At 40.1% G+C, this 13,622-nt stretch overlaps 1 long non-coding RNA gene and 1 pseudogene across 1 annotated transcript; both read left to right on the forward strand.

Moving 5' to 3' along the window:
• Positions 1–13,622, forward strand: part of LOC118383828 (insulin-like growth factor 1 receptor) — a 62,324-nt pseudogene that overhangs the window by 40,301 nt on the left and 8,401 nt on the right.
• On the forward strand, positions 3,802–4,440 carry LOC127925819 (uncharacterized). Its single transcript, XR_008122358.1, has 3 exons — positions 3,802–3,897; positions 3,936–4,125; positions 4,164–4,440. It is a non-coding gene; the product is annotated as an uncharacterized LOC127925819 (long non-coding RNA).

The raw sequence follows: 13,622 nt of genomic DNA on the forward strand, positions 1-13,622 counted from the left end.
GTTAATACCAGTGTGTATATAATACCTTATCACATGTTAGTTAACACCAGTGTGTATATAATACCTTATCACATGTTAGTTAACACCAGTGTGTATATAATACCTTATCACATGTTAGTTAACACCAGTGTGTATATAATACCTTATCACATGTTAGTTAGTTAGTTAACACCAGTGTGTATATAATACCTTATCACATGTTAGTTAACACCAGTGTGTATATAATACCTTATCACATGTTAGTTAGTTAGTTAGTTAACACCAGTGTGTATATAATACCTTATCACATGTTAGTTAGTTAGTTAGTTAACACCAGTGTGTATATAATACCTTATCACATGTTAGTTAATACCAGTGTGTATATAATACCTTATCACATGTTAGTTAGTTAGTTAGTTAACACCAGTGTGTATATAATACCTTATCACGTTAGTTAATACCAGTGTGTATATAATACCTTATCACATGTTAGTTAACACCAGTGTGTATATAATACCTTATCACGTTAGTTAATACCAGTGTGTATATAATACCTTATCACATGTTAGTTAGTTAACACCAGTGTGTATATAATACCTTATCACATGTTAGTTAACACCAGTGTGTATATAATACCTTATCACATGTTAGTTAGTTAGTTAGTTAACACCAGTGTGTATATAATACCTTATCACGTTAGTTAATACCAGTGTGTATATAATACCTTATCACATGTTAGTTAACACCAGTGTGTATATAATACCTTATCACATGTTAGTTAACACCAGTGTGTATATAATACCTTATCACATGTTAGTTAGTTAGTTAACACCAGTGTGTATATAATACCTTATCACATGTTAGTTAACACCAGTGTGTATATAATACCTTATCACATGTTAGTTAGTTAGTTAGTTAACACCAGTGTGTATATAATACCTTATCACATGTTAGTTAACACCAGTGTGTATATAATACCTTATCACATGTTAGTTAACACCAGTGTGTATATAATACCTTATCACATGTTAGTTAGTTAGTTAGTTAACACCAGTGTGTATATAATACCTTATCACATGTTAGTTAATACCAGTGTGTATATAATACCTTATCACATGTTAGTTAATACCAGTGTGTATATAATACCTTATCACATGTTAGTTAACACCAGTGTGTATATAATACCTTATCACATGTTAGTTAATACCAGTGTGTATATAATACCTTATCACATGTTAGTTAATACCAGTGTGTATATAATACCTTATCACATGTTAGTTAGTTAGTTAGTTAGTTAACACCAGTGTGTATATAATACCTTATCACATGTTAGTTAATACCAGTGTGTATATAATACCTTATCACATGTTAGTTAACACCAGTGTGTATATAATACCTTATCACATGTTAGTTAACACCAGTGTGTATATAATACCTTATCACATGTTAGTTAATACCAGTGTGTATATAATACCTTATCACATGTTAGTTAGTTAGTTAACACCAGTGTGTATATAATACCTTATCACATGTTAGTTAACACCAGTGTGTATATAATACCTTATCACATGTTAGTTAATATCAGTGTGTATATAATACCTTATCACATGTTAGTTAGTTAGTTAACACCTGTGTGTATATAATACCTTATCACATGTTAGTTAGTTAGTTAACACCCGTGTGTATATAATACCTTATCACGTTAGTTAATATCAGTGTGTATATAATACCTTATCACATGTTAGTTAGTTAGTTAACACCCGTGTGTATATAATACCTTATCACATGTTAGTTAGTTAACACCAGTGTGTATATAATACCTTATCACATGTTAGTTAGTTAGTTAGTTAACACCAGTGTGTATATAATACCTTATCACATGTTAGTTAGTTAGTTAACACCAGTGTGTATATAATACCTTATCACATGTTAGTTAGTTAGTTAACACCAGTGTGTATGTAATACCTTATCACATGTTAGTTAACATCAGTGTGTATATAATACCTTATCACATGTTAGTTAATACCAGTGTGTATATAATACCTTATCACGTTAGTTAATACCAGTGTGTATATAATACCTTATCACATGTTAGTTAACATCAGTGTGTATATAATACCTTATCACGTTAGTTAATATCAGTGTGTATATAATACCTTATCACATGTTAGTTAGTTAGTTAGTTAACACCAGTGTGTATATAATACCTTATCACATGTTAGTTAATACCAGTGTGTATATAATACCTTATCACATGCTAGTTAACACCAGTGTGTATATAATACCTTATCACATGTTAGTTAACACCAGTGTGTATATAATACCTTATCACATGTTAGTTAGTTAGTTAGTTAACACCAGTGTGTATATAATACCTTATCACATGTTAGTTAATACCAGTGTGTATATAATACCTTATCACATGTTAGTTAACACCAGTGTGTATATAATACCTTATCACATGTTAGTTAACACCAGTGTGTATATAATACCTTATCACATGTTAGTTAGTTAGTTAGTTAACACCAGTGTGTATATAATACCTTATCACATGTTAGTTAACACCAGTGTGTATATAATACCTTATCACATGTTAGTTAGTTAACACCAGTGTGTATATAATACCTTATCACATGTTAGTTAACACCAGTGTGTATATAATACCTTATCACATGTTAGTTAGTTAGTTAGTTAACACCAGTGTGTATATAATACCTTATCACATGTTAGTTAGTTAACACCAGTGTGTATATAATACCTTATCACATGTTAGTTAGTTAACACCAGTGTGTATATAATACCTTATCACATGTTAGTTAGTTAGTTAGTTAACACCAGTGTGTATATAATACCTTATCACATGTTAGTTAACACCAGTGTGTATATAATACCTTATCACATGTTAGTTAGTTAGTTAGTTAACACCAGTGTGTATATAATACCTTATCACATGTTAGTTAACACCAGTGTGTATATAATACCTTATCACATGTTAGTTAGTTAGTTAGTTAACACCAGTGTGTATATAATACCTTATCACATGTTAGTTAACACCAGTGTGTATATAATACCTTATCACATGTTAGTTAACACCAGTGTGTATATAATACCTTATCACATGTTAGTTAGTTAGTTAGTTAACACCAGTGTGTATATAATACCTTATCACATGTTAGTTAACACCAGTGTGTATATAATACCTTATCACATGTTAGTTAGTTAGTTAGTTAACACCAGTGTGTATATAATACCTTATCACATGTTAGTTAACACCAGTGTGTATATAATACCTTATCACATGTTAGTTAGTTAACACCAGTGTGTATATAATACCTTATCACATGTTAGTTAGTTAGTTAACACCAGTGTGTATATAATACCTTATCACATGTTAGTTAATACCAGTGTGTATATAATACCTTATCACATGTTAGTTAATACCAGTGTGTATATAATACCTTATCACATGTTAGTTAGTTAGTTAACACCAGTGTGTATATAATACCTTATCACATGTTAGTTAACACCAGTGTGTATATAATACCTTATCACATGTTAGTTAACACCAGTGTGTATATAATACCTTATCACATGTTAGTTAGTTAGTTAGTTAACACCAGTGTGTATATAATACCTTATCACATGTTAGTTAACACCAGTGTGTATATAATACCTTATCACATGTTAGTTAACATCAGTGTGTATATAATACCTTATCACATGTTAGTTAACACCAGTGTGTATATAATACCTTATCACATGTTAGTTAACACCAGTGTGTATATAATACCTTATCACATGTTAGTTAGTTAACACCAGTGTGTGTTTAATGGGTAAACCAGGTTAGTTAACACCAGTGTGTGTTTAATGGGTAAACCAGGTTAGTTAACACCAGTGTGTGTTTAATGGGTAAACCAGGTTAGTTAACACCAGGGTGTGTTTAATGGGTAAACCAGGTTAGTTAACACCAGTGTGTGTTTAATGGGTAAACCAGGTTAGTTAACACCAGTGTGTGTTTAATGGGTAAACCAGGTTAGTTAACACCAGTGTGTGTTTAATGGGTAAACCAGGTTAGTTAACACCAGTGTGTGTTTAATGGGTAAACCAGGTTAGTTAACACCAGTGTGTGTTTAATGGGTAAACCAGGTTAGTTAACACCAGGGTGTGTTTAATGGGTAAACCAGGTTAGTTAACACCAGTGTGTGTTTAATGGGTAAACCAGGTTAGTTAACACCAGTGTGTGTTTAATGGGTAAACCAGGTTAGTTAACACCAGTGTGTGTTTAATGGGTAAACCAGGTTAGTTAACACCAGTGTGTGTTTAATGGGTAAACCAGGTTAGTTAACACCAGTGTGTGTTTAATGGGTAAACCAGGTTAGTTAACACCAGTGTGTGTTTAATGGGTAAACCAGGTTAGTTAACACCAGTGTGTGTTTAATGGGTAAACCAGGTTAGTTAACACCAGTGTGTGTTTAATGGGTCTCTCCTGGTCCAACAGGTTATGAGAACTCTCTCTACATCATGATCTTTGTTCCCATGGTAGCAGTCCTGATCATCTGTCTCCTGGTCACGTTCACCATCATCAACAGGAAGAAGTAAGTCTGAGTGTCTGTGTGTCTGTCTGGAAGGTTCTTTACTAAATGACAGGCTGTCTCTAGGTAGTGAGAGGTGAGCTGTCATTATATAGTGCACTACTTAAGAACAGAGACTTCTGGCACCCTATTCCCTAGATAAATCACTACTTTAGACCAGAGCCCTATGGGACCCTATTCCCTATATAGTACACTACTTTAGACCAGAGCCATATTACACCCTATTCCCTATATAGTGCACTACTTTAGACCAGAGCCCTATGGCACCCTGTTCCCTACATAGTACACTACTTTAGACCAGGGCCCTATATAAATCACTACTTTAGACCAGAGCCCTATGGCACCCTATTCCCTATATAAATCACTACTTTAGACCAGAGCCCTATGGCACCCTATTCCCTATATAGTACACTACTTTAGACCAGAGCCCTATGGCACCTATTCCCTATATAGTGCACTACTTTAGACCAGAGCCCTATGGCACCTATTCCCTATATAGTGCACTACTTTAGACCAGAGCCCTATGGGACCCTATTCCCTATATAGTACACTACTTTAGACCAGAGCCATATTACACCCTATTCCCTATATAGTGCACTACTTTAGACCAGAGCCCTATGGCACCCTGTTCCCTACATAGTACACTACTTTAGACCAGGGCCCTATATAAATCACTACTTTAGACCAGAGCCCTATGGCACCCTATTCCCTACATAGTACACTACTTTAGACCAGGGCCCTATATAAATCACTACTTTAGACCAGAGCCCTATGGCACCCTATTCCCTACATAGTACACTACTTTAGACCAGGGCCCTATATAAATCACTACTTTAGACCAGGGCCCTATATAAATCACTACTTTAGACCAGGGCCCTATATAAATCACTACTTTAGACCAGACCCCTATGGCACCCTGTTCCCTATATAAATCACTACTTTAGACCAGAGCCCTATGGCACCCTGTTCCCTATATAAATCACTACTTTAGACCAGAGCCCTATATAATACACTACTTTAGACCAGACCCCTATGGCACCCTGTTCCCTATATAAATCACTACTTTAGACCAGGGCCCTATATAAATCACTACTTTAGACCAGGGCCCTATATAAATCACTACTTTAGACCAGGGCCCTATATAAATCACTACTTTAGACCAGGGCCCTATATAAATCACTACTTTAGACCAGAGCCCTATGGCACCCTGTTCCCTATATAAATCACTACTTTAGACCAGGGCCCTATATAAATCACTACTTTAGACCAGAGCCCTATGGCACCCTGTTCCCTATATAAATCACTACTTTAGACCAGGGCCCACAGAGCAGTGCATATGGGGAATAGGGTGTGTGTTTAACTCTGTGTGTGTGTGTGTGTGTGTGTGTGTGTGTGTGTGTGTGTGTGTGTGTGTGTGTGTGTGTGTGTGTGTGTGTGTGTGTGTGTGTGTGTGTGTGTGTGTGTGTGTGTGTGTGTGTGTGTCTACAGGAACAGTGACAGACTGGGGAATGGAGTTCTGTATGCATCAGTCAACCCTGAATACTTCAGCGCTGCAGAGAGTAAGTACCTGTAGTGACATATCACCTGATAGAGACAGACAGGAAGTACCTGTAGTGACATATCACCTGATAGAGACAGACAGGAAGTACCTGTTGACATATCACCATAGAGACAGACAGGAAGTACCTGTAGTGACCATATCACCTGATAGAGACAGACAGGAAGTACCAGTGACCATATCACCTGATAGAGACAGACAGGAAGTACCTGTAGTGACATATCACCTGATAGAGACAGACAGGAAGTACCTGTAGAGACATATCACCTGATAGAGACAGACAGGAAGTACCTGTAGTGACATATCACCTGATAGAGACAGACAGGAAGTACCTGTAGTGACCATATCACCTGATAGAGACAGACAGGAAGTACCTGTAGTGACATATCACCTGATAGAGACAGACAGGAAGTACCTGTAGTGACATATCACCTGATAGAGACAGACAGGAAGTACCTGTAGTGACATATCACCTGATAGAGACAGACAGGAAGTACCTGTAGTGACATATCACCTGATAGAGACAGACAGGAAGTACCTGTAGTGACATATCACCTGATAGAGACAGACAGGAAGTACCTGTAGTGACATATCACCTGATAGAGACAGACAGGAAGTACCTGTAGTGACCAATCACTGATAGAGACAGACAGGAAGTACCTAGTGGACCATATCACCTGATAGAGACAGACAGGAAGTACCTGTAGTGACCATATCACCTGACAGAGACAGACAGGAAGTACCTGTAGTGACCATATCACCTGATAGAGACAGACAGGAAGTACCTGTAGTGACATATCACCTGATAGAGACAGACAGGAAGTACCTGTAGTGACATATCACCTGATAGAGACAGAGAGTAAGTACCTGTAGTGACATATCACCTGATAGAGACAGACAGGAAGTACCTGTAGTGACATATCACCTGATAGAGACAGACAGGAAGTACCTGTAGTGACATATCACCTGATAGAGACAGACAGGAAGTACCTGTAGTGACCATATCACCTGATAGAGACAGACAGGAAGTACCTGTAGTGACCATATCACCTGATAGAGACAGACAGGAAGTACCTGTAGTGACCATATCACCTGACAGAGACAGACAGGAAGTACCTGTAGTGACATATCACCTGATAGAGACAGACAGGAAGTACCTGTAGTGACCATATCACCTGACAGAGACAGACAGGAAGTACCTGTAGTGACCATATCACCTGATAGAGACAGACAGGAAGTACCTGTAGTGCATATCACCTGATAGAGACAGACAGGAAGTACCTACAGTGACCATATCACCTGATAGAGACAGACAGGAAGTACCTGTAGTGACATATCACCTGATAGAGACAGAGAGTAAGTACCTGTAGTGACATATCACCTGATAGAGACAGACAGGAAGTACCTGTAGTGACATATCACCTGATAGAGACAGACAGGAAGTACCTGTAGTGACATATCACCTGATAGAGACAGACTGGAAGTACCTGTAGAGACCATATCACCTGATAGAGACAGACAGGAAGTACCTGTAGTGACATATCACCTGATAGACAGACAGGAAGTACCTGTAGTGACATATCACCTGATAGACAGACAGGAAGTACCTGTAGTGACCATATCACCTGATAGAGACAGACAGGAAGTACCTGTAGTGACATATCACCTGATAGAGACAGACAGGAAGTACCTGTAGTGACCATATCACCTGATAGAGACAGACAGGAAGTACCTGTAGTGACCATATCACCTGATAGAGACAGACAGGAAGTACCTGTAGTGACCATATCACCTGATAGAGACAGACAGGAAGTACCTGTAGTGACATATCACCTGATAGAGACAGACAGGAAGTACCTGTAGTGACATATCACCTGATAGAGACAGACAGGAAGTACCTGTAGTGACATATCACCTGATAGAGACAGACAGGAAGTACCTGTAGTGACCATATCACCTGATAGAGACAGACAGGAAGTACCTGTAGTGACCATATCACCTGATAGAGACAGACAGGAAGTACCTGTAGTGACCATATCACCTGATAGAGACAGACAGGAAGTACCTGTAGTGACCATATCACCTGATAGAGACAGACAGGAAGTACCTGTAGTGACCATATCACCTGATAGAGACAGACAGGAAGTACCTGTAGTGACATATCACCTGATAGAGACAGACAGGAAGTACCTGTAGTGACATATCACCTGATAGAGACAGACAGGAAGTACCTGTAGTGACCATATCACCTGATAGAGACAGACAGGAAGTACCTGTAGTGACATATCACCTGATAGAGACAGACAGGAAGTACCTGTAGTGACATATCACCTGATAGAGACAGACAGGAAGTACCTGTAGTGACATATCACCTGATAGAGACAGACAGGAAGTACCTGTAGTGACATATCACCTGATAGAGACAGACAGGAAGTACCTGTAGTGACCATATCACCTGATAGAGACAGACAGGAAGTACCTGTAGTGACCATATCACCTGATAGAGACAGACAGGAAGTACCTGTAGTGACATATCACCTGATAGAGACAGACAGGAAGTACCTGTAGTGACCATATCACCTGATAGAGACAGACAGGAAGTACCTGTAGTGACATATCACCTGATAGAGACAGACAGGAAGTACCTGTAGTGACCATATCACCTGATAGAGACAGACAGGAAGTACCTGTAGTGACATATCACCTGATAGAGACAGACAGGAAGTACCTGTAGTGACATATCACCTGATAGAGACAGACAGGAAGTACCTGTAGTGACATATCACCTGATAGAGACAGACAGGAAGTACCTGTAGTGACATATCACCTGATAGAGACAGACAGGAAGTACCTGTAGTGACATATCACCTGATAGAGACAGACAGGAAGTACCTGTAGTGACCATATCACCTGATAGAGACAGACAGGAAGTACCTGTAGTGACATATCACCTGATAGAGACAGACAGGAAGTACCTGTAGTGACATATCACCTGATAGAGACAGACAGGAAGTACCTGTAGTGACCATATCACCTGATAGAGACAGACAGGAAGTACCTGTAGTGACATATCACCTGATAGAGACAGACAGGAAGTACCTGTAGTGACCATATCACCTGATAGAGACAGACAGGAAGTACCTGTAGTGACATATCACCTGATAGAGACAGACAGGAAGTACCTGTAGTGACATATCACCTGATAGAGACAGACAGGAAGTACCTGTAGTGACCATATCACCTGATAGAGACAGACAGGAAGTACCTGTAGTGACATATCACCTGATAGAGACAGACAGGAAGTACCTGTAGTGACCATATCACCTGATAGACAGACAGGAAGTACCTGTAGTGACATATCACCTGATAGAGACAGACAGGAAGTACCTGTAGTGACCATATCACCTGATAGAGACAGACAGGAAGTACCTGTAGTGACCATATCACCTGATAGAGACAGACAGGAAGTACCTGTAGTGACCATATCACCTGATAGAGACAGACAGGAAGTACCTGTAGTGACATATCACCTGATAGAGACAGACAGGAAGTACCTGTAGTGACATATCACCTGATAGAGACAGACAGGAAGTACCTGTAGTGACATATCACCTGATAGAGACAGACAGGAAGTACCTGTAGTGACATATCACCTGATAGAGACAGACAGGAAGTACCTGTAGTGACATATCACCTGATAGAGACAGACAGGAAGTACCTGTAGTGACATATCACCTGATAGAGACAGACAGGAAGTACCTGTAGTGACATATCACCTGATAGAGACAGACAGGAAGTACCTGTAGTGACATATCACCTGATAGAGACAGACAGGAAGTACCTGTAGTGACATATCACCTGATAGAGACAGACAGGAAGTACCTGTAGTGACATATCACCTGATAGAGACAGACAGGAAGTACCTGTAGTGACATATCACCTGATAGAGACAGACAGGAAGTACCTGTAGTGACATATCACCTGATAGAGACAGACAGGAAGTACCTGTAGTGACCATATCACCTGATAGAGACAGACAGGAAGTACCTGTAGTGACATATCACCTGATAGAGACAGACAGGAAGTACCTGTAGTGACATATCACCTGATAGAGACAGACAGGAAGTACCTGTAGTGACATATCACCTGATAGAGACAGACAGGAAGTACCTGTAGTGACCATATCACCTGATAGAGACAGAAAGGAAGTACCTGTAGTGACATATCACCTGATAGAGACAGACAGGAAGTACCTGTAGTGACATATCACCTGATAGAGACAGACAGGAAGTACCTGTAGTGACCATATCACCTGATAGAGACAGACAGGAAGTACCTGTAGTGACATATCACCTGATAGAGACAGACAGGAAGTACCTGTAGTGACCATATCACCTGATAGAGACAGACAGGAAGTACCTGTAGTGACATATCACCTGATAGAGACAGACAGGAAGTACCTGTAGTGACATATCACCTGATAGAGACAGACAGGAAGTACCTGTAGTGACCATATCACCTGATAGAGACAGACAGGAAGTACCTGTAGTGACATATCACCTGATAGAGACAGACAGGAAGTACCTGTAGTGACATATCACCTGATAGAGACAGACAGGAAGTACCTGTAGTGACATATCACCTGATAGAGACAGACAGGAAGTACCTGTAGTGACATATCACCTGATAGAGACAGACAGGAAGTACCTGTAGTGACCATATCACCTGATAGAGACAGACAGGAAGTACCTGTAGTGACATATCACCTGATAGAGACAGACAGGAAGTACCTGTAGTGACATATCACCTGATAGAGACAGACAGGAAGTACCTGTAGTGACATATCACCTGATAGAGACAGAGAGGAAGTACCTGTAGTGACATATCACCTGATAGAGACAGACAGGAAGTACCTGTAGTGACATATCACCTGATAGAGACAGACAGGAAGTACCTGTAGTGACCATATCACCTGATAGAGACAGACAGGAAGTACCTGTAGTGACCATATCACCTGATAGAGACAGACAGGAAGTACCTGTAGTGACCATATCACCTGATAGAGACAGACAGGAAGTACCTGTAGTGACATATCACCTGATAGAGACAGACAGGAAGTACCTGTAGTGACATATCACCTGATAGAGACAGACAGGAAGTACCTGTAGTGACATATCACCTGATAGAGACAGACAGGAAGTACCTGTAGTGACATATCACCTGATAGAGACAGACAGGAAGTACCTGTAGTGACATATCACCTGATAGAGACAGACAGGAAGTACCTGTAGTGACATATCACCTGATAGAGACAGACAGGAAGTACCTGTAGTGACATATCACCTGATAGAGACAGACAGGAAGTACCTGTAGTGACCATATCACCTGATAGAGACAGACAGGAAGTACCTGTAGTGACATATCACCTGATAGAGACAGACAGGAAGTACCTGTAGTGACCATATCACCTGATAGAGACAGACAGGAAGTACCTGTAGTGACATATCACCTGATAGAGACAGACAGGAAGTACCTGTAGTGACATATCACCTGATAGAGACAGACAGGAAGTACCTGTAGTGACCATATCACCTGATAGAGACAGACAGGAAGTACCTGTAGTGACCATATCACCTGATAGAGACAGACAGGAAGTACCTGTAGTGACCATATCACCTGATAGAGACAGAGAGGAAGTACCTGTAGTGACATATCACCTGATAGAGACAGACAGGAAGTACCTGTAGTGACCATATCACCTGATAGAGACAGACAGGAAGTACCTGTAGTGACATATCACCTGATAGAGACAGACAGGAAGTACCTGTAGTGACCATATCACCTGATAGAGACAGACAGGAAGTACCTGTAGTGACCATATCACCTGATAGAGACAGACAGGAAGTACCTGTAGTGACATATCACCTGATAGAGACAGACAGGAAGTACCTGTAGTGACATATCACCTGATAGAGACAGACAGGAAGTACCTGTAGTGACCATATCACCTGATAGAGACAGACAGGAAGTACCTGTAGTGACATATCACCTGATAGAGACAGACAGGAAGTACCTGTAGTGACCATATCACCTGATAGAGACAGACAGGAAGTACCTGTAGTGACATATCACCTGATAGAGACAGACAGGAAGTACCTGTAGTGACATATCACCTGATAGAGACAGACAGGAAGTACCTGTAGTGACATATCACCTGATAGAGACAGACAGGAAGTACCTGTAGTGACCATATCACCTGATAGAGACAGACAGGAAGTACCTGTAGTGACCATATCACCTGATAGAGACAGACAGGAAGTACCTGTAGTGACATATCACCTGATAGAGACAGACAGGAAGTACCTGTAGTGACCATATCACCTGATAGAGACAGACAGGAAGTACCTGTAGTGACCATATCACCTGATAGAGACAGACAGGAAGTACCTGTAGTGACCATATCACCTGATAGAGACAGACAGGAAGTACCTGTAGTGACATATCACCTGATAGAGACAGACAGGAAGTACCTGTAGTGACCATATCACCTGATAGAGACAGACAGGAAGTACCTGTAGTGACCATATCACCTGATAGAGACAGACAGGAAGTACCTGTAGTGACCATATCACCTGATAGAGACAGACAGGAAGTACCTGTAGTGACCATATCACCTGATAGAGACAGACAGGAAGTACCTGTAGTGACATATCACCTGATAGAGACAGACAGGAAGTACCTGTAGTGACCATATCACCTGATAGAGACAGACAGGAAGTACCTGTAGTGACATATCACCTGATAGAGACAGACAGGAAGTACCTGTAGTGACCATATCACCTGATAGAGACAGACAGGAAGTACCTGTAGTGACATATCACCTGATAGAGACAGACAGGAAGTACCTGTAGTGACCATATCACCTGATAGAGACAGACAGGAAGTACCTGTAGTGACATATCACCTGATAGAGACAGACATACCTGTAGTGACATATCACCTGATAGAGACAGACAGGAAGTGTACCTGTAGTGACATATCACCTGATAGAGACAGACAGGAAGTACCTGTAGTGACATATCACCTGATAGAGACAGACAGGAAGTACCTGTAGTGACCATATCACCTGATAGAGACAGACAGGAAGTACCTGTAGTGACATATCACCTGATAGAGACAGACAGGAAGTACCTGTAGTGACCATATCACCTGATAGAGACAGACAGGAAGTACCTGTAGTGACATATCACCTGATAGAGACAGACAGGAAGTACCTGTAGTGACATATCACCTGATAGAGACAGACAGGAAGTACCTGTAGTGACCATATCACCTGATAGAGACAGACAGGAAGTACCTGTAGTGACATATCACCTGATAGAGACAGACAGGAAGTACCTGTAGTGACATATCACCTGATAGAGACAGACAGGAAGTACCTGTAGTGACATATCACCTGATAGAGACAGACAGGAAGTACCTGTAGAGACAGT

Source organism: Oncorhynchus keta, unplaced genomic scaffold (assembly GCF_023373465.1).
Source record: "Oncorhynchus keta strain PuntledgeMale-10-30-2019 unplaced genomic scaffold, Oket_V2 Un_contig_6315_pilon_pilon, whole genome shotgun sequence".
Taxonomy (NCBI): domain Eukaryota; kingdom Metazoa; phylum Chordata; class Actinopteri; order Salmoniformes; family Salmonidae; genus Oncorhynchus; species Oncorhynchus keta.